Source organism: Piliocolobus tephrosceles, chromosome 16 (genome assembly GCF_002776525.5).
Source record: "Piliocolobus tephrosceles isolate RC106 chromosome 16, ASM277652v3, whole genome shotgun sequence".
Classification (NCBI taxonomy): Eukaryota; Metazoa; Chordata; class Mammalia; order Primates; family Cercopithecidae; genus Piliocolobus; species Piliocolobus tephrosceles.
Window position 1 is genome coordinate 1 of NC_045449.1, and position 20,252 is coordinate 20,252.

Below are 20,252 nucleotides of genomic sequence, written 5' to 3' on the forward strand. Positions count from 1 at the left end.
GGTGGCTCAAGCCTGTAATCCCAGCACTTTGGGAAGCCGAGACGGGCGGATCGCGAAGTCAGGAGATCGAGACCATCCTGGCTAACATGGTGAAACCCCGTCTCTACTAAAAAATACAAAAAACTAGCCAAGCGAGGTGGCGGGCTCCTGTGGTCATAGCTGCTCAGGAGGCTGAGGCAGGAGAATGGCATAAACCCGGGAGGCGGAGCTTGCAGTGAGCTGAGATCCAGCCACTACACTCCAGCCTGGGCGACAGAGCAGGACTCTGTCTCAAAAAAAAAAAAAAAAAAAAAAACCTTAGGATTATAGATTCTGATTTCTTTATTTTTTTCTTGCAATCTCACTGCAAGCTCTGCCTCCCGGGTTCATGCCATTCTCCTGCCTCAGCCTCCCGAGTAGCTGGGACTACAGGCGCCTGCCACCATGCCCGGCTGATTTTTTGCATTTTTAGTAGAGGCAGGGTTTCACTATAGCCAGGTTGGTCTCAATATCCTGACCTCATGATCTGCCCTCCTCGGCCTCCCAAAGTCTGGGATTACAGGTGTGAGCGACCGCGCCTGGCCCTAGATTCTGGTTTATTAAAGGAAATGTATTTCAAGTCAGAGCTTGTCATTTATTGCACAGGAAAATAAAAACTTCATTTAAAAAATCAAAAACACCCACATGATAAAATGAGGTCCTGCTTGGTTTTAAACTACTTGGTGACCACCATCAGTTATTTTCTTGACCACAGGATGCACCTAATTCCTAACTATGAAAAAAGGTACAAACATTGTTTATTGGGCTTTTGGCTTCAGCCTTGAAACAATCGGATTCTCTCAAACTCAGGAATGTGAATCGCTGTTGGGTTGATGCAGCTGTTTCCATTCTAGAAATGGACCTGGAATCATGTACTTTTCACCCATGGAGAGTCCTTTGTGTAAAACTTGAAAAGGCAAGGTCCCAAATTCCCCATATGGGTGTTTCTTCCAGTAGAGGAATTACTCTAATGACCTCTTAGCAAAACTTACATAATCAGGGCAGGCCATCAAAATACTCCAAAACACAAAGTTTAGCTCCATTTCTGATGGACCTGTCTCCACTGCTATCAGTCTCACCAACAGCCTCACATCAAGTCAGAGGAACGGTTTCTTCATTTAAGAAGGATCTTCATGGCTGGGTGTGGTGGTCATGCCTGTAATCCTATCACTTTGGGTGGCCAAGGTGGGTGGATCACGAGGTCAGGAGTTTGTGACCAGTCTGGTCAACATACTGAAACCCCGTCTGTACTAAAAATACAAAAATTAGCCGGGCTTGGTGGCACGTGCCTGTAGTCCTAGCCACTCAGGAGGCTGAGGCAGGAGAACTGCTTGAACCCGGGAGGTGGAAGTTGTGGTGAGCCAAGATCGCACCACTGCATTCCAGCCCAGGCAACAGAATGAGACTCCATCTCAAAAAAGAAAAAAAAAGAAGGATCTTCATGTTCCTGCCAATTTGCAAAAAAATAAAAATAAATAAAATGTATCTGTTAACCAGGGGCAATGAAAAGCACCTCCCAGGCTGCTGTAGTAAGTGGATCGGTAACTGTGGTGGGAGATTCCAACCCCCGAGACCTGTGACTATGTCACGCAGCAAAAGGGCTTTGCTACAGGCCTTAGGGGAAGTATCCTGGGCTATCCAGGGAGGTCCAATCTAATCCCATGAGCCCCTAAAAGCATAGAACTGTCCAGGCGAGGTGGCTCACGCCTGTAATCTCTGCACTTTGAGAGGCTAAGGCAGGTGGATCACGAGATCAAGAGATGGAGACTACCCTGGTTAAAATGGTGAAACCCCATTTTATACAAAAATTAGTCAGGCATCGTCGCGGGCACCTGTAGTCTCAGCTACTCAGGAGGCTGAAGCAGGAGAATCACTTGAACCCGGGAGGCAGAGGTTGGAGCAAGCTGAGATCATGCCACTGCACTCCAGCCTGGCCAGCAGTGCGAGACTCCATCTCAAAAAAAATATTTTAAAATAGGGCATAGGACTTTCTCCAGGTGGAAGAAGAGAAATGCACACAGGGGAACTGGAGAGCCTGACCAGTTCCCTGGCCCAGCTAGTCCTGAGCTGATGGGACCACGTGCAAAGACCAGATAGAGGCCTCAGGAGCTGAGGGCAGCCCCCAACAGATGGCCAGCAAGGGAACAGACACCTCAGTCCTGCAACCACAAGGAACCATATTTGGCCAAAAGCACTTGGAAACAATTCTCCAATGAGGAATGCAGCCCAGAGCACATGGTGATTTTTGCCCAGTGACACCCACGTCAGACTTCTGCCCTACAGAACTGTGAGATGATACAATTTCAATTGTTTTAAGCCACGAAATATGTGGAAATGTGGTAAAGCAGCAACAGAAATGAATACAGTGATTTACGTGGAAACCCCTAGAAGAGTGTCTGGCACGGGGTTGTCACCTGACAAGCGTTTCCCGATTTCCTTACATCGCAAGGCAGGGCTGGCCACACTCCATCCAAAAGAGATGATAGACTTGCTCTGACAAAACATTCAGTGAATTATAAATGGCCCAGAACACCTACAAATTTCAGGTTTCAGGTAAGTGATTGCCTTTCCTTTCACTTAGAAACCTCCCAATACTCATCTTACTGATAAACTCTAAGTACCAGGCAGGAGACTAAACACCAGACAAACCCAGCCCCAGATGCCCCGAGGGAGCCCATCCCAGCACTCACTCCGCTGCACTGAAATGATGTCCAGGTCAGTTTATCCCACTAGACCAAGAACTCCAGCTCTCCATGTGTGAGTCACCAGTGCTGCCTCTGCATCTCTGCCTCTACGACGGTGCTTCTGCACTTCACAGGAAATCTGTATCAATGTTTGTCAACACTATATATGACAGTAGAACTTAATATCTGCACAGAAAATATAAGTTCTCTGAGGACCAGGGCCGGGTTTATTAGCCTTTGTACTCCCACTGCCACTGTCTGGGACATCAGAGGCACTCGGTACAAGTTGGTGAAGAGAAAGAAAAGGCAGAGGAGAGACAGGAAAGCAGGACCAACACCGCAGACACAGATTCTCAGGTGGCTGGAGGAGAGGCAGGGCAGAGAAACTTCCTGGATGCTGGAATGGGGCTCACTGTGATACCTGCTGCTGGATTTCAAATGTCAAAGGTGATGCTTTGCTGACCTTGACCTCTGACTGCCCTTTAACTGTCCTTTAGCTTTCCCAACCTCAAGACAGGGCACTTAGAAACTGCAATGTCAAGAAATTATGCTTCATTAAAGCATGGGAATGTTATTTACATAGACCTTCATTACTTCATTTTTTACATGGGAATGTAAATAACTGAAGAGATTGTTAAAGACTAAATCATGCACATTCTATAACTTTGTAAAATATTAATGATAACTGAAACACAAATTTTGATGGTCCCCAAAAATGCTAAAATATAAAACAACACTGGCCAATTAAAGATACAAAACAATCCTAATGAAGCTCCCCACCAGACACATTAAAACTTCTCTGTACATTAAACATTTGGGATTTCAAAGGAAAACCCAGATTCATTCCATTCTTAATACGGCATTTAAAAAAAAAAATCTTAGGTAATACAAGATTTCATTTAAAATTTACAAAATTCCATTACATTCATTATATCATTTCATCCTCAAAACAATCTCCTGAGTTAGGCAGAACAGGTATTACTAACAACTAACTCCATTTTACAGGTGAGGGAACTGAAGTTCACAAAGTACTTGGACTTAACAAAAGCTTTAATAGGGCCACATATCGAAACCAAATCCTCTGTTCCAAAGAACTAGAGTAAGTTATCTTTTACATGTTATTCATACTTATGTCCTGTCAACATGCAAAAATGTTTTGAGGTAGCCTGCAATAATAGACATCTATCCAATAAAAACATTAAAATGAAAAACAGGTGGGAAAAAAAAAACAGTAGGTGACATGGGAGACAGACAAAGGTAGATACCAAAGACTGAGACTTAGAATCTAAGAAAACTTCATCTCTGACCTTCCAGTTCCAGGGAGATAATACTAAAGGAAACAAGATGGTTTATAGACTCATAAACTGACAAAAGAGAGGTTGCATCAGTTCTTAACTATGAAACGCTCCTGGCAGCTACGGCAAATCTCTAGGACAACATACCAATGGCATCAAAGCAAGAGTATACTTCAGTGATAGAGTGAATTAAGTTCCCTGTTTGGGACCCAGGCCAGGGCTAGAGAAAAGAACTCTGAAATGTAGAGCTCAAAAATATATCCTCTGTCAGCCAGGCACAGTGGCTCACACCTGTAATCTCCAGCACTCTGGAAGGCCGAGGAGGGCAGATCACGAAGTCAGGAGATGGAGACCATCCTGGCTAGCACAGTGAAATCCTGTTTCTACTAAAAATACAAAAAATTGGCCGAGCGTGGTGGCAGGCACCTATAGTCCCAGCTGCTTGGAAGGCTGAGGGAGGAGAATGGAGTGAACCCAGGAGGCGGAGCTTGCAGTGAGCGGAGATCCTGCCACTGCGCTCCAGCCTGGTCAACAGAGCAAAACTCCGACTCCAAAAAAACAAACAAAAAAATACATATATATATATATATATACACACACACACACACACACACACACACACACACACCCTGTGTCTTCTCCATACCCAAGTGTCCCCTTCTGTGAGAGACGTCCTTACACCATTGCGGGGAAGAGAATTTTTCTCTGCTATATTTGCTTGAAAGAATTAAAGGTGTAGGGCAAAAATTCTTGGAAATTATGTCATTTACGATCCTCAAAAGTGAGAAAAATGAAGCCCAGAAGAGAAGACCTTCCAGGAAAATTCCAGAGCCGGAGGTAGACCCAGTACATTGTTTCTGTTTTTGTTTTGAGAGGAAGTCTCACTGTATGGCCCAGGCTGGAGTGCAGTGGAGCCATTTCACTCACTGTAACCTCCGCCTCCTGGGTTCAAACTATTCTCCTGCCTCAGTCCCCTGAGTAGCTGCGATTACAGGAGCCCACCACCACGCCCAACTAATTTTTCTATTTTTAGTAGAGACAGGGTTTCACCATGTTGGCCAGGTTGGTCTCGAACTCCTGACCTTAAGTGATCCGCCTGCCTAGGCATCCCAAAGTCCTCCAATTACAGGCGTGAGCCACCGCACCCAGCCTACCTGGTAAGTTTTAATCAAGTACTCTGAACTATGCAACAAACACTAGGAAGTAATAGAAAAAAAAATTAATCTAAAAACTCTCTGGAGAGTCAAAGAATTGCAGATTTTAAATAGCATGAGTACTTGAATTCATGGTATTGAAAAAGGACCTCGCACTTACCCGCATGTACAAACTGCCTGCCCACCTCCATCAGAGTATTTTTCAAGCTGTGCTATAGTTAACTATGTACTGCCCAAAGCCAATCTGTCCCTGCAGGTCATAAGCTCTTAAAGACCAGGACTTCAGGAGAACAAGCAAAACTTCAGAGAGAAGGGAGCCACCGAAACAGAGTTCATAGCAATGGGTCGGCAGGAGCTGATGACTGGAAGTGGGCTGTAGCCTTGGGGTCTGGGACAGCGGAGGGCAGAGAAGGCAAAAGGGCCTGCATGACATGCTACAGGGCTAGGAGCCACAGCTGCGGTGATTAGTTCAGTTTTGTCTCGTATGTCTGTTACTTATACACCATCACTTGTTCAGAAAGAACTTCAGGTTGAGTATTTGGACTCCTTGAGCCTTCTGCTGTTTGTCTCCGGGAAGTTTAACACTCTTAAAAGGGAAAAACTGTCCAGTTCGATTTTGCTTCCCGGGACATTACAGGTTTTTCAAAAGTTTGATGAAAGCATTCACTAAGGAGTGATTCCACTTTCTCTGGTGGCTGAGAAATAGGCCTCTGAGGGGCAGCATCAGGTCTCCCCATCAAGCTGAGGTCGGAGTCTCCCCACCTATGGACCTCACCCTGGCTGCCCCCTCATAAATCTGACCTCTAACTGTAACTGCCTTGGCCTCATTCCGTGGGTGTGGATGCTCCTGCGTGAAACGCATTTTCAGCCCGCCAAATTCTTGGGAGAGTTTCTTCCACTCTCCAGGCGCTGAGAGCTACAACGTTCAATCTGGCTTTCCAGATTTTTTTTTTCTTCCCATTACTAACGGAAGAAATCAAGACACGCCAGGCAGAAGGGCCCTGCTCCCACCAATCAGAGCCCAGCCAAAGGCCAGAGCAGGAAGTGGGGAGGTGGGACGCGCGGTGACAGCCCCTCGCCCCCCGGGACCTGCTGGCCTGGGCAGAGGTCGGTGAGGTCGCTGCGGACAGCTCCGGGCCCACGCCTTTCGCTTTCTCCCGCCCAGCAAGTCAGAGGATAAATCACCGGGCGGGGGCAGTGCGCCCCCAGCAACCGCGCACCCCGCGCACAGACCCCCACTACACGCGTGTCCCAGGCGGGGTCGACCCAGACGAGTCACGGGGCAGCGCACAGCCCCACAAGCAGGGCAGCCAGGACCCACGCGCGCGGGTCCACGCAGCCACCTAGGTAAGTGACAAAACACTCAGGAAGCCATCATGCGGGGCCAGGAAAGAGCCCCCACCCAGAGTCACGGACTCCCTCGTCTGAGGGTCCGCGCAGTCCCCTCGGTGAGTCTGGCGAAGCAGTCTCACTGCGAGGGAGGGCGGGGAGGGCGTTGGAGTCTCCACACGCGGTGACCCGGACACCGTTCCATGAGTGGGTCCATGCAGGGCCCACTCTGCCGCAGGCGGGAACCAGCCAGGCCACGGAGGACCAGGCAGAAGCCAGCGCCCGGGTCCATGCAGTCCCCTCCGCGGCAGACGCCGGGAGCCGGGGAGCAGTGGGGACCGGCCCACACCCGCAGGGCGCCCGGGAACCCCCGCGCTGACCCACGCGGTATCGCAGCAGACGCGGAGCTCCCGGTGCCACCCGAGGCGGAGACAAAGCCCAGGCGCAGGGACCCGGGTTCCCGACCCCGGACCCTGCGGAGCCCAGCTCTGAGCCGCCACGCCCGGCGCAGAGACCCCCCCACCCCGTCCGGAGACCCCGTCGCCCAGTCTCACCTCCGGCCTTCGCCTCCCAGCGCTAGCTTCTCACTGCGGCGCCTGGGCCGACTAGAGCGCAGCTGAGCAGCCACAGAGACGCGGTAGCCTCAACAAGGGAGCGGGGCGGGGCCGCCGCGGCCGCCGCTTCAGCCGGTGTTCCCGGCTCAGGTTCCGACTCGGATCAAGGAGCTGCAGCTGGCGCTGGGCTGAGGCCGGGCCACACACCACGCAGGTGTACAGGGCCCCGCCCGCGGCCCGCCGCCCACCCCAGCCGCCCGCCGCCCCGCCCCCAGCGGAGCCGGGCGCCCACGGCCCGCACCCCCGGCCAATGGGGAGCGAGCTGTGCAGAGAGGGCGGGGCCTTAGGTAACATAGGTTGTGCCTTAGGCCTTAGGTAACATAGCATATGGTTGTAGTCCCAGCTACTCAGGAGGCTGAGGCAGGAGAATCACTTGAACCCAGGAGGCAGAGGTTGCAGTGAGTCGAGATTGTGCCACTGCACTCCAGCCTGGGACAGAGTGAGACTCCATCTCAAAAACAAATAAATAAATAAAGCCCCTTGAATGTAAGAAATGTGGTAAAACATTTACTCTTTCCCATTCCCTCATAAACATGAAAGAGCTCACACTGCAGAGAAACCTAAAGAATGTAGCAAATGTGGTCAAGCCTTCAGATTTTCCTGTTTGTGAAAATTTGGGAGGCCTCAGACTGGAGAAAAGCCTTTTGAATTTAAATTTGTGGTAAGGCCTTCAGTTGTGTTAGTTCCTTTGGATGACATCAGCTCGTTCCTGAGAAAAACCCTATGAATGTCCAGAACGTGGGAATGTTTCATTTCTCTCATACCCACTCAAGGACATATGAAAATGCACACTGTAGCTGACTGGACCTTGTAAATACAAGGACGTACACAGGATGAAAACTCTAATAGTTTAGAAACTGCAAGAATATTTTCAGTTTTAACATTCACTTGAAAAGTCATGTGAAATCTCCCACTGGAAAGAAATTCTATAAGTGAATCTTTTCTAATTTGGAAAGCCTGATGCAAATTAATTATGGTGCAGGGCTTGAAAAAAATGTATGAAATGTTAAACAAGTTACACTTAGCCAATGTGTGGGATTTTCTTATCACTGCTGCTTAACAGCATGCCAAAAGTCGAATCTTCGGACTCAAGTCTTGCCGGCCTTAGACATAATGGCCTCACTGCATGTGGAGCTAACCCCAGGAAGATGGAGTGGCACTCTCTGGAGGATGAGGTGGTCTCCATCAATATGGGTTGATGGGCTCCTGAACTCTTTCCTGTAACCATGCAGAGAGTCTACACTGCCAGCGATCATGTGCCTCAACTCTTTAGATGTAGAAACTCAAAATATTCAAAATATTCTGAAAGAGTTTCCATTGAAAGGAAAGAGAAAAGAGGTCAGGTGCCACGCTGCGGTCAAGAGAACTAGTAGATGGCTCACAAGAACACTCTGTCGCTACTGTCTGTGTCTCTGTCACAACAAATATCCTGATCCTTTAGTTTTAAGGGTACAGGGCCATTTTCCTCCCTTTCTTACTGGTAGTTCTCAAGATAACTGTATGATATACTGGGAATGCAATATCCTGATAATCAGGTGACATTGGTCAGAACAGCCCAGGCTCTGTTAGAGTCCCTGCTCGAAACAGAATGTCCTTTAATGCTTGTGTTCAGCAAACCACATCGTGTGAGAAAACCCAAGGTGGGTTCCTTTCTGGGGTCCCTCAGTTGTACTGCAAGTGAAGCATTTACAGTCAAAACTCCATCCATCTGCTCTGGGTAGCTTTCCTGATCTTGCAGTAGCGGTTCATGTTGAATCCCAGACTGCCATTGCATTGTCTTCAGTTTGCTGTTTGTAAGTAATAAATTCACTTCCTGGAATTTATGTATGAATGTGTTTGGTCTCATTGTACTCAGAAATGTTGGTAACCATTGCACAGTGAACCCGCCTCATAATTGGTGAAAACACTTATGGCCCCCTTATGCCACAGCAAGGAGGTTAATTCAATCAAACATAAACTTCGTGTTCATAAAACCCTGTAGCACAATTATTACCATGTGGGAGGCCTTTAACAATGGTGATGCTGATTTGAAAACTCTGAAGGAAGAAATTGACACAAATGGGTTGGGTACATGGGAGTCCCTGAAAACTTAAAGCAACCCTCACTCCCCTCTGCCTAAAAAATGTGGAGAGGCTGGGCGCGGTGGCTCAGGCCTGTAATCTGAGCACTTTGGGAAGGTGAGGCAGGAGAATTGCTTGAACCTGGGAGGCGGAGGTTGCAGTGAGTCAAGACCATGCCACTGCACTCCAGCCTGGGTGACAGGGCAAGACTCTGTCTCAGGAAAAAAAAAAAAAAAAAGTGGATAAGAACTGAAACAGGTTTAAAATTTCACCTAATTGGAAATGCAAAGTTTACAAAAATAATATTTAAAATAAAGGGTTAAGTGAGTGCTCATTGAATTTTATGCCTCCACAGAATAGGTTGTGATTAACTTCCACATGTGTTGAAAGCCACCAAAGTTGGGAAGCCTCCGTGTCTGAAATTCACATGTGGCTCAAATAAGAATCATCCCTGGGGATACCCCAAAGTGTAAATATGGTATCCCCTGTGATATTATGAGGAATGACTGTACATAAAACAGGTTGTCTTCCTTTAACTCTGAAAATCATATTATCTTGCCTAAATTCTCCATAACGCATTGCTCTGCAGTATCCTATAGTGGACATAGGTTTCCTGACCAATGAGCACTAAAACTAAATGTGTGCAATTCACCTATGTTCTTATCAAAATGGAAATCCCCGAATTCCACCAGTTAGAATAACGTGACAGAATGTCAGATTTTTGGAATACGTAAGTTTTCTGTAAGGTTATTAGGTATTGATTCCATTTTATTAATAGATATAAATATATTTAGATGACGTATTTCTCCTGTGTTTTAGTCTTAATAGATTGTGTCTTTTAATTCATCCAGTTGGTCTAAGTTACCAAGTTTGTGAGTTATGAAGACTGTAATATTCTTTATTATTTCTTCATCCATGGGCTCTCTAATATAAAGATCTCTTTTAATTCTTATGTTATTAGGTTGGTGCCAAAGTAATTGTGGTTTTGGACATGAATTTTAAATTTTTATAACTAGGCTGCAACACATCTTTATTAATCAAAATAGAACCCATTACAACGGGCGGGGCACAGTGGCTCACGCTGGTAATCCTAGCACTTTGGGAGGCTGAAGCAGGCGGATCAGGAGGTCAGGAGTTTGAGACCAGCCTGACCAACATGGTGAAATCCCGTCTCTACTAAAAAGACAAAAAGTAGCCGGGAGTGGTGGCATGTGCCTGTAATCCCAGCTACTCAAGAGGCTGAGGCAGGAGAATCTCTTGAACCCAGGAGGCAGAGGTTGCATAAAAATGAAGGTCCTTTCCTGTCTGCCACTAATTGCCTGTGTGATTTTTGACAAATATTTAGTCCTCGGCCCAATTCTGCTTCCTTATAAGGCTCCTTCCAGCTCTGAAATTTTGTAACTCTGGTTTCTACTCAAAGCTTCACTTTCCAACTCCCCACACTTGGCTGCTCTAAAACGTGTTTTGCCTCCTGATTTTATTTTCCATGCCTTTTTGGTTCTCCTCCACTTCTCATTACTATCCCATAGCCTTTTGGATTTAAGTTTTTCTAGAAAAGTTCCTCCTTTCTCAGCAATTACTTTTCAACTTCCGTTGTCTCTCAAAAAAAATTACAAATGGTAGATTTTATCTTGGAAAGAAGATCCAGAATGTGTTGGCTTCCTGTTTTGTTGGTGAAATGTCTAGAGCTTGGAGACTGGACTTGGGTCAGGATTCCCCAATAAACCTTACATGAGATAGCTTCAGAGCTGCTGGGCGGGCCGCTATTTCTCTCTCTCTGCTCTGTTTTTATTAAGCTCAATTAATTTTAAATATGCAGGATAGGCCAGATGTGGTGGCTCACGCCTGTAATCCTAGCACTTCGGGAGGCCACGGCGGGTGGATCACGAGCTCAGGAGATTGAGACTAGCCTGACCAACATGGTAAAACTCTGTCTCTACTAAAAATACAAAATTTAGCGGGATGTGGTGGTGCGCACCTATAGTCCCAGCCACTCAGGAGGCTGAGGCAGGAGAATCGATGGAACCTGGAGGCGGAGGTTGCAGTGACTTGAGATCCTGCAAGCGCTCTCCAGCCTGGGTGACAGAGCTTGACTCTGTCTCTCTCTCTCTTTCTCTCTCTCTCTATATATATATAAAAGAAAATATAAATATATATATTCAGGATAATGGCATATTTAATTCATCTGCTTTTATGGCCCAATATGAACGTTTAAATGGAAGCCGGAAATGAAACTTCCCGTTTTTCATCAGCTACTAGTCCCAAGCTGATGGCGCCCCCAGCAGCCGCCACGCCACACCCCCCGGCGGCTGGGGGCCCCCGATCGCCTGTATTGGGAGTCATATCATACTCTTCCCCCTGAATATTAATTACAGTATCCCAGGAATGTGTCTACTCTCAGCAATATTGCTTGTCACATCCTCCTCTCTAGCACAGAAATTCGAAGCAATATCACTGGGTGCGTGTACACCTTTTGTGATATTTAAAGTAATATCATCCTCTCCCCGGTGGATAGCAGGAACAAGTCTATTAATTATAAATATTAATAAATATAATAAATATTAATACTAATAATCGATATTAATGACCACAATAAACTTCGTAAAACTTGATAGTGGTAAAAAATAGTAACGATTTGCAATGGTAATTAATATTAATATCACCATTAATATTCAAATAATGATATCCGCAATTAATGTTACTTAAATCAATACAAAGTGATGTTGGCAAGAAAATAATGTTAGTATTAGGGACTAATAGTATTGTTAAACGAATTAATATTCATAATTAATATTAAGCGTGCATAATCAAGTACTTAAAATAATTCTCCATAATTAACAATGGTATTCTATTATTCTACCTAGCCCTAGCCCTAGCCCGAACCCAAAGCCCAGCCCTAGCCCTAGCCCGAACCCTAACCCTAGCCCTAACCCGAAACCCTAACCCTAACACTAAAACCCTAACCCTAAAACCCTAACTCTAATCCCCTAACTTTAACCCTCTAATCCTAACCCTCTAACCCTAACCGCTAACCCCCAACCCTAAAGCCTAACCCTGACCCCAAACCCTGACACCCAACCCTAAAACCTAAGGCTGACCACAGACCCTGACCCTTAGCCCTAACCTTGACCTGAACTGCTAACCCCCAACCCTGAACCCTAGCCTTCACCCTCAATCCTAACCCAGACCCTAACTGCTAACACCTAACCCTAACCCCTTTCTACTAAAAATACAAAAAATTACCGGGCGTGGGGGAAGGCACCTGTAGTCCCTGCTGTTCAGGACGTTGACGCAGGAGATTGTTTGCCCTTGGGAGTCAGAAGTTGTGGTGAACCGACATTGCACCTTTGCACTCCAGCCTTGGCGACAGAGTGAGACTCTGAGACTCCGTCTAAAAAAAACAGCAAGCAGCATGTTTGTGCACACCGCCTCGCGTTGTCCTTTCAGCATTTAAACGGATACAAAAACCTTAATGCTCTAATCGTTATTACCTTTCTTCTGCTAGGTTTGGCTTTAGTGTACTGTAATGTTTAGAATTCCTTATATGGAAAATTACGGTTCTGACTTAATATCTGTGTTCTTTCTTGAGGTAGACGTTTATGATTATAAATGTGCTGAACACTCATACGTTATGGTGTGTTATATATTCATTTTTGCTTTTCACCATTTATTTTCTAACTTTGTAATATTTTTCCTTGAGTCACATTTAAGAATGTATTATTTATCACATATGATTTTTGCAGCTTTTCTTCTTTTGTTGATTTCTACTTTCATTCCATTATGATAAAAAATATATATCTGGAAATATTTCAATCTTTTAAAATGTATTAGGACTTATTTTATAGCCTAACATATGGATAACATAATATCCTGGAGAACATTCCACGTGCCATTCAGAAGAATGTGTATTCTGCTGTTCTGTGTGTGTCTGTGAGGTCTATTTGGTATATAGTGCTGACCAAGTTCTCTATTTCCTTACTGATCTTTTGTTGTGTTGTCATATTTATTACTGAAAGTAGAGTATTGAAGTCTTCAACAATTATTGTTTAACCGTCTATATCTCCCTTCACTGCTGTCCATTTTTGCTGCATATATTTTGGGGCTCTGTTGTTAGTTATGTATAGTTTTACTATAGTTATATCTTCTTGCAAAATAGAAGTTTTTAATATCATGAACTTTTAAAAATTTAAAGTCTATTTTGCATGCCAATAAAGTCACCTTAGTTCTCATTTGATTAACATTTTCATGGAATAACTTTTTCCATAATTACACTTTTAGCCTCCTTATGACCTTATAGCTAAAGTGAGGCTTTTCAGGTAGCATATAATTATAGATGGATGTGCTCTCTTTAATCTGAGCTCCCAATCTCTGCTACTGAGTTTAATCCATTTGCATTTAATGTGATTATTGACAAAGAAAAATTTACTTTTGTCATTTAACTGTTTTTTCTTATATGTCCTACAAGCTTTATGCTACTTAATTCCCCCATTACTCCCTTTTAGTCTAACTTTTTCTAGTGTAACATTTTGATATCCTTCTTTCTTTTGCTGTATTTTTTTTACGTAAGTTGTAACCTTGGGCATTGCAATTAACATTTGAAACTGATAAGTCTAATTTGAATAATGCCAACTTCGTTTCCGCAGCACATAAAATTGTGCTCTATACTATACATCTCTGTCCCTCCCCCTTTATGTTACTATTGTCACAGATTGCATCTTAACTCATTATATGCTCAGTAACATAGATTTATTATTATTGTTTTATGCATATTAGATATTAGAAAAAGAGAGAAGTTATAAGCCAAACCCCAAATGTAATAATTCTGGCTTTTATATTTACCTATAAAGTTACCTCTGCTATTGTTATTTTTTTAACTACAGCTTCAACTTACTGTCTAATGTTCTTTAATTTCAGCTCGAAGGAGCCCCTTTAGCAGTGCTTGACAAGCAGGCCTACTGGTAATGAACTCCCTCAGCTTTTGTTTATCTGGAAATTTCTTAATTTCTTCTTCATTCTTGAAAGGTAGCTTTGCAAAATATAGAATTCATGGTTGACCATTTGTTTTTCTTTTCCTTTGAGGACTTTAAATATGTCATCACACTGCCTTCTGACCTCCACAGTTTCTGAGGAGAAACCAGCTGTTACTCTTACTGATGCGTTGCTTCTCTCTTGCTGCTTTCAAAATTCTTTGTCATTGTGTTTCAATGATTGACTATAATGTTCGTCCTCTGAGTGCATCCTTCTTCAAGGTCACTGACCCTCATGTATTTCCTCAGATTTGGCTGTTTTCAGTCATTTAAAAAATAATTTCTCATAAATAAAAACTTTTCTTTCCTGAATTTTTCAAAGCTTTATGCAATTTTTTCCAGCATTTAATATGTCTTTTCTTTTTTTTTTTTTTTTTTTTTTTTACTTTAAGCTCTGGGATACATGTGCAGAACGTGCAGGTTTGTTACATACGTATACATGTGCCATGGTGTTTTGCTGCACCCATCACCCTGTCATCTAGATTTTAAATCCCACATGCATTAGTTATGTGTCCTAATGCTCTCCTTCCCCTTGCCCCCAACCCCTCAACAGGACCCGGTGTGTGATGTTCCCTTCCCAGTGTGCATATGTTCTCATTGCTCAATTCCCACTTATGAGTGGGAACATGTGGTGTTTGGTTTTCTGTTCCTGTGCCAGTTTGCTGAGAATGATGGTTTCCAGCTTCATCCATGTCCCTGCAAAGGACATGAACTCATTCTTTTTTATGGCTGCATATTATTCCATGGTGTATATGTGCCACATTTCCTTTATCCAGTCTATCATTAATGGACATTTGGTTTGGTTCCAAATCTTTGCAAGTGTAAATAGTGCTGCAATAAACACGCATGTGCATGTGTCTTCATAGTACAATGACTTATAATCTTTTGGGTATATACTCAGTAATCGGGTTGCTGGGTCAAACGCTACACTAACTTCCATAATGGTTGAACTAATTTATATTCCCACCAACAGTGTGGAAGCATTCCCATTTCTCCACAGCCTCACCAGCATCTGTTGTTTCCTGGCTTTTTAATAATCACCATTCTAACTGGTGTGAGATGGTATCTCATTGTGGTTTTGATTTGCATTTCTCTAGTGACCAGAGACAAGCTTTTTTTCATGTGTCTGTTGGTCGCATAAATGTTTTATTTTGAGAAGTGTCTGTTCATATCCTTTGCCCCCTTTTTGATGCGATATGCCCCCTTTTTGATGGGGTTGTTTTTCTTATAAATTTAGGTTCCTTGTAGATTCTGGATATTAGACCTTTGTCAGATGGGTAGCTTCCAAAAATTTTCTCCCATTTTGTAAGTTGCCTGTTCATGCTGATGATAGTTTATTTTGCTGTGCTGAAGCTCTTTAGTTTGATTAGATCACATTTGTCAATTTTGGCTTTTGTTGCAATTCTTTTGGTGTTGTAGTCATGAAGTCTTTGCCCATGCCTATGTCCTCAATGGTATTGCCTAGGTTTTCTTCTAGGGTTTTTATGGTTTTGGGTTTTACATTTACCTCTTTAATCCATCTTGAATTAATTTTTGCATAAGGTGTGAGAAAGGGGTCTAGTTTCTGCTTTCTGAATATAGCTAGCCAGTTTCCCCAGCACCACTTATTAAAGAGGGAACCCTTTCTCCATTGCTTGTTTTTGTCAGGTTTGTAAAAGATCAGATGGTTGTAGATGTATGGTGTTATTTCTGAGATCTCTGTTCTGTTTCATTAGTCTAGATATCTGTTTTGGTATCAGTACCATGCTGTTTTGGTTACTGTAGCCTTGTAGTATAGTTTGAAGTTGGGTAGCGTGATGCCTCCAGCTTTGTTCTTTTGGCCTAGGGTAGCCTTGTCTACACGGGCTCTTTTTTGGTTCTATATGAAATTTAAAGTCGCTTTTTCTAATTCTGTGAAGAAAGTCACTGGAAGCTTGATGGGAATATCACTAAATCTATAAATTGCTTTGGGCAATATGGCCATTTTCATGATATTGATTCTTTCTATCCATGAGCATGAAATGGCTTTCCATTGTTTCGTGTCCTCTCTTATTTCCTTGAACAGTGGTTTGTAGTTCTCCTGGAAGAGGTCCTTGACATCCCTTGTAAGTTGTATTCCTAGGTATTTTATTCCCTTTGTAGCAATTGTGAATCGGAGCTCATTCATAACTTGGCTCTTGGTTTGTCTATTGATGTATACGAATGGTTGTGATTTTGCACATTGATTTTGTATCCTGAGACTTTGCTGAAGATGCTTATCAGCTTAAGGAGTTTTTAGGCTGAGACAATGGGGTTTTCTAAATACACAATCACGTGAGTAATTGAACACCAACATGGCTTCACCTCACTCCAACAGTGAAATTGCTCACAGGAAGGTCACCAGTAAGCTCAAAAGGCCTCATCTGCCTTCATTATTTGACCTCTCAGCAACTTTTAAAGTATCAGATCATGCTCTATGATCAAGACATTTTCCTTTCCCACTTCTTGATGACACCACATAAAACTAGTTTTCCTCCTTTTCACAAGCCAACTTTTTGGGTTTGTTTTTTTGTTTGAGACAGGGTCTCACCCTGTCACCCAGGCAATACATCCGAAATGATAGACTTGGATAGGAATAGTAATTGAAAGTCCAAGACTTCAGATCTGTCAGTAGATAATTTTGGACTCAAGCCTGGGATAGGTCACTTGCTAGCTGGGAGCCTAGGCAAGATATTTTACTTTCTAATTCTCAGTTTCCTCATGAGTAAAATGTGGGCACCAGAGTTATCAGTTGGTAAGGATTAAATGAGCTGGTATGGTAATAGCTTAGTCACACCACACTGTTCTCAGAATATTTCATTTCAGTTTAATGAATACGGGTCCTTATTGTGCAAGGGATTTAACACTCAAAGATAAATTTATAGAATAAATAAACTTTCTAACTACAACTTCTCACCATCATACAGTTTTTCACCTCTATGAGGAATATGAGTTCAACACCTCTATAACTCTTAATATAAAATATTGAACTGATATGATTTGATTCTGTTTCCCCACCCAAATCTCATATAGAATTTTAATCCCCACCCTAATCCTAACAATCCTAACCCTATGCTATCCCTAACCTAACCGAAAATGTTAAGAGCCTAACAGTTGAGTGAATAAATGATGACTGATCCTAAAGCAATTAAGTAAATAATTCATTAGGGAACTATTAAAGAATTAAGAATTAATATTCCACAAATACTCACTGTGCTCAATGATGCTCCTTGGTGTTCCTAGGCTTTTCTTAACCACCCCCACTTAAGCTTTGCAACCACCCCATGGCAGGTCCTAGCACCATCCCCATTTTACAGGTGAGAGGTTTGTGAACCTGCCTAGGGTCACACACCTGGACAGTGTCAGGCCTGAATATGAGCAGGCACAGGTGGTGTCAGGAGAGACGCTGATGTCATAACAGTACAAGGAAAAGGAGGAGCAGAAGTGAGTAAGGCGTGATGGCGAGACATGCCATGGGCTGACCCTATGTGAACTCTGCCCCACAGCGGGCCAGGCTACACTTTTCCTGTCCTTACATCGAGTTCTCACTTCATCATAGGAAGAGCAGGGAGCGCAGGGGGAGTCCAAACAGCACTGGTACGGACTAGGAACTAGAGACTTTGGCTATCACTGACTCAGTGAAAAGCAATCAGACAAAATACTGGAAATAAACCACAGGGACAGCTGGCTTTGTCTTTAGGTGTCAGGCCTGCATGTGTTTCCTTCTAAGTCTGTCCCCTCATTCTCCAAAGCAGACATGAACTCGGGTGATGAGTCCGGCTGCAGGAGCAGTGTGGGGTCACAGGAAGCCCCCGACCCCGGTCCCCGACGTGGGCTCCTTGCTGGTGGCTTCCCCCTCCCTGGGGTCTGATCTCGTCCCCATGTCGGGGTCCTGGCACCCCCGCACCCACGCCATGCTCCAGTCTCATCTGAGGAGAGAGGAACTGATCACGTGAGATGGTCCCATGGCCATGGGATGACAGTACCTGGCAGCCAGTGGCTTTGAAACTGTCTCAGCTCCAGGAAAGTCCGGGGCTGAGGAGAGCAGCTCCCACGGTCCTTGGATTGTCTCTGGGGATTGTGGAGGCCCCTTTTCCTCAGGTCCCTCTGCAAGTGATGAGATGGGAGGGGAGGCTTAGTGAGGCCCCGGGTCCCAGCCTCCTTCCCAGCAGGCAAGAGCAGCCCTGCTGGCTGGAAAAGGCTATTGCCACGGGGCCATCCCAATATTCTTTCTTTCTTGGCATGTCTTTGGTCTGAACCAACAATCCATTACTATCAACCAAGACACCCCAAAACCTGGTGCTTGGTACACCTCTCAAATATACTCACAGAACCCTCCTCTGGCCACACGATGCCCTCGTCTCCAGCTCAGCTCCTGGCCCTGCCACACAGTGACCTCGAAATGCAAACGGGCAGCCACAGCTGCGCCTTCCAGCCGCGCTGGAGGTTTTGCTGTTTGGAGGCAGGAGGACTTGTCCTTCAGATAAGACTGACAGCTAAGCAGGTGTGCAACTAACTGGTCTGCCAATCGCTGGTGGTGCCAAACATCCCTTTCCCGGGGCATGAAGCCAGCCCAGCTTCCATTCCTCGAGCACAGGTGTGCACGGAGGCCGCTGACAGCTCATTCCACAGAGAGAGGGAGGGAGCCCAGCCGAGCCTCTGAGCGGACAGCAGCGACGGCACCCGGTGCACGGCGCCCTGGATGAAGGAACGAGTCCGGAGCAAAAACTCGGAGAGACAGAGAGCGCTCGGCGTGGGCGGCACCCGCAGCCGCTGCCTCCCCAGGCTGCCCCCCTCCCGGGCCCGCGCAGTGCCGGCGGGGCCATTTGCGCAGCCGCACACACGTCCCGCCGGGCGGGCCCCCGCTCCACCCGTACAAAGCGGCCGGGGTCCCCCGAGTCCCTGCAGGGTCAGGGCCTGCGGAACCGCGCGGCCTTTGCCCCACAAAACCACTGCGCGGCAGAAGAGCTCTTCTGCCCGCGTCGCAAGGAAACGAGCCACACACCCGAGCCAGTGTTTCCATTTCCCCGAGAGACCCCGGGCTCCCTCCTCCAAGGACAGGAATGCAATTGCACTGGCAGAGCTCGCGGATTGGCTGGTGGGCGGAGTGAGCACCAGGAGATCCTGTCATTGGATAAGAAAGAGAAGTGGGCAGGGTGGGCACTGGGTAGAGCCTGCTGGGTGGATAAGAGCGAGAAGCAGGCGGAGCTGGCACTGAGATCCTGCAATTGGACAGGATCAAGTAGGTGGGGCGAGCACTGAGGAGACCCTGCCAACTGGACAAGAGCGAGAAGTGGGCGGAGTGAGCATTGGTAGAGCCTGATGACTGGGCAACAGACAGGAGTGGTAGGAGCAAGGACCGCGGAGAAGGCTGCTATTGGATGTTAGGGAGAGGAGGGCGGAACAAGAAGGTGGAGGACTCTGCCGATTGGACAGGCGAGATAAGTAGGAGGACCGAGCAACGAACGGAGCCAGCCTTGAAAAGAGCCCTGACAACTGAACAGGGGAGAGCAGTGGAACCAGAATTAGGGTTACGGTCACGGTGACAACCAGAAAGGAAATTACAGCAGGGATGCCCACGCACCAACGTAACACTACGACCGGAGTCCTAACCCACCCTAACCCAGCCAAAACCAAACTCCAAACCCTCACTAAATGCAAAACGCTGACCCGGACCCAGACCGGGCCCTAGTGCGAACCCAAGCCTGAACCCTAACCCCTAACCCCTAACCCCTAATCCTGATCCTAGACCCTAACCCTGACCCTGACCCTGACCCTGAGGGGAGACATAGAGGAAAGAGATTGAGAGGTTTGCACATTCAGTGACATACATTTTCTTCGTTAGTCGATGTTAGAAAGCAAAGGCTTGTATCTCTTGAGAAGTTTCTATCTGACCTAAAGATGTACAATCAACTGTATTCAATAAACTGTGTTAGGAAGGTTTTTTCCCCCTCAAAACCTACACAATACGTGTCTTAAAGTACCTTCCGACATTTAACTCCCTTGGAGACTCAGACAGGGGCTGGCGTTTGAGTCAATACTCCACAGCTGTTTGGTGGATGAGGGGACAACAG

At 45.5% G+C, this 20,252-nt stretch overlaps 1 long non-coding RNA gene across 1 annotated transcript; it reads right to left on the reverse strand.

Annotated features, from left to right (window-relative positions):
• Positions 1-12,266: 12,266 nt before the first annotated feature.
• On the reverse strand, positions 12,267-19,246 carry LOC111527146. The gene is made up of 3 exons (XR_002726578.1): positions 19,184-19,246; positions 18,165-18,285; positions 12,267-12,545 (listed from the first exon to the last, which is right to left on the reverse strand). It is a non-coding gene; the product is annotated as an uncharacterized LOC111527146 (long non-coding RNA).
• Between the last annotated feature and the right edge of the window lie 1,006 nt (positions 19,247-20,252).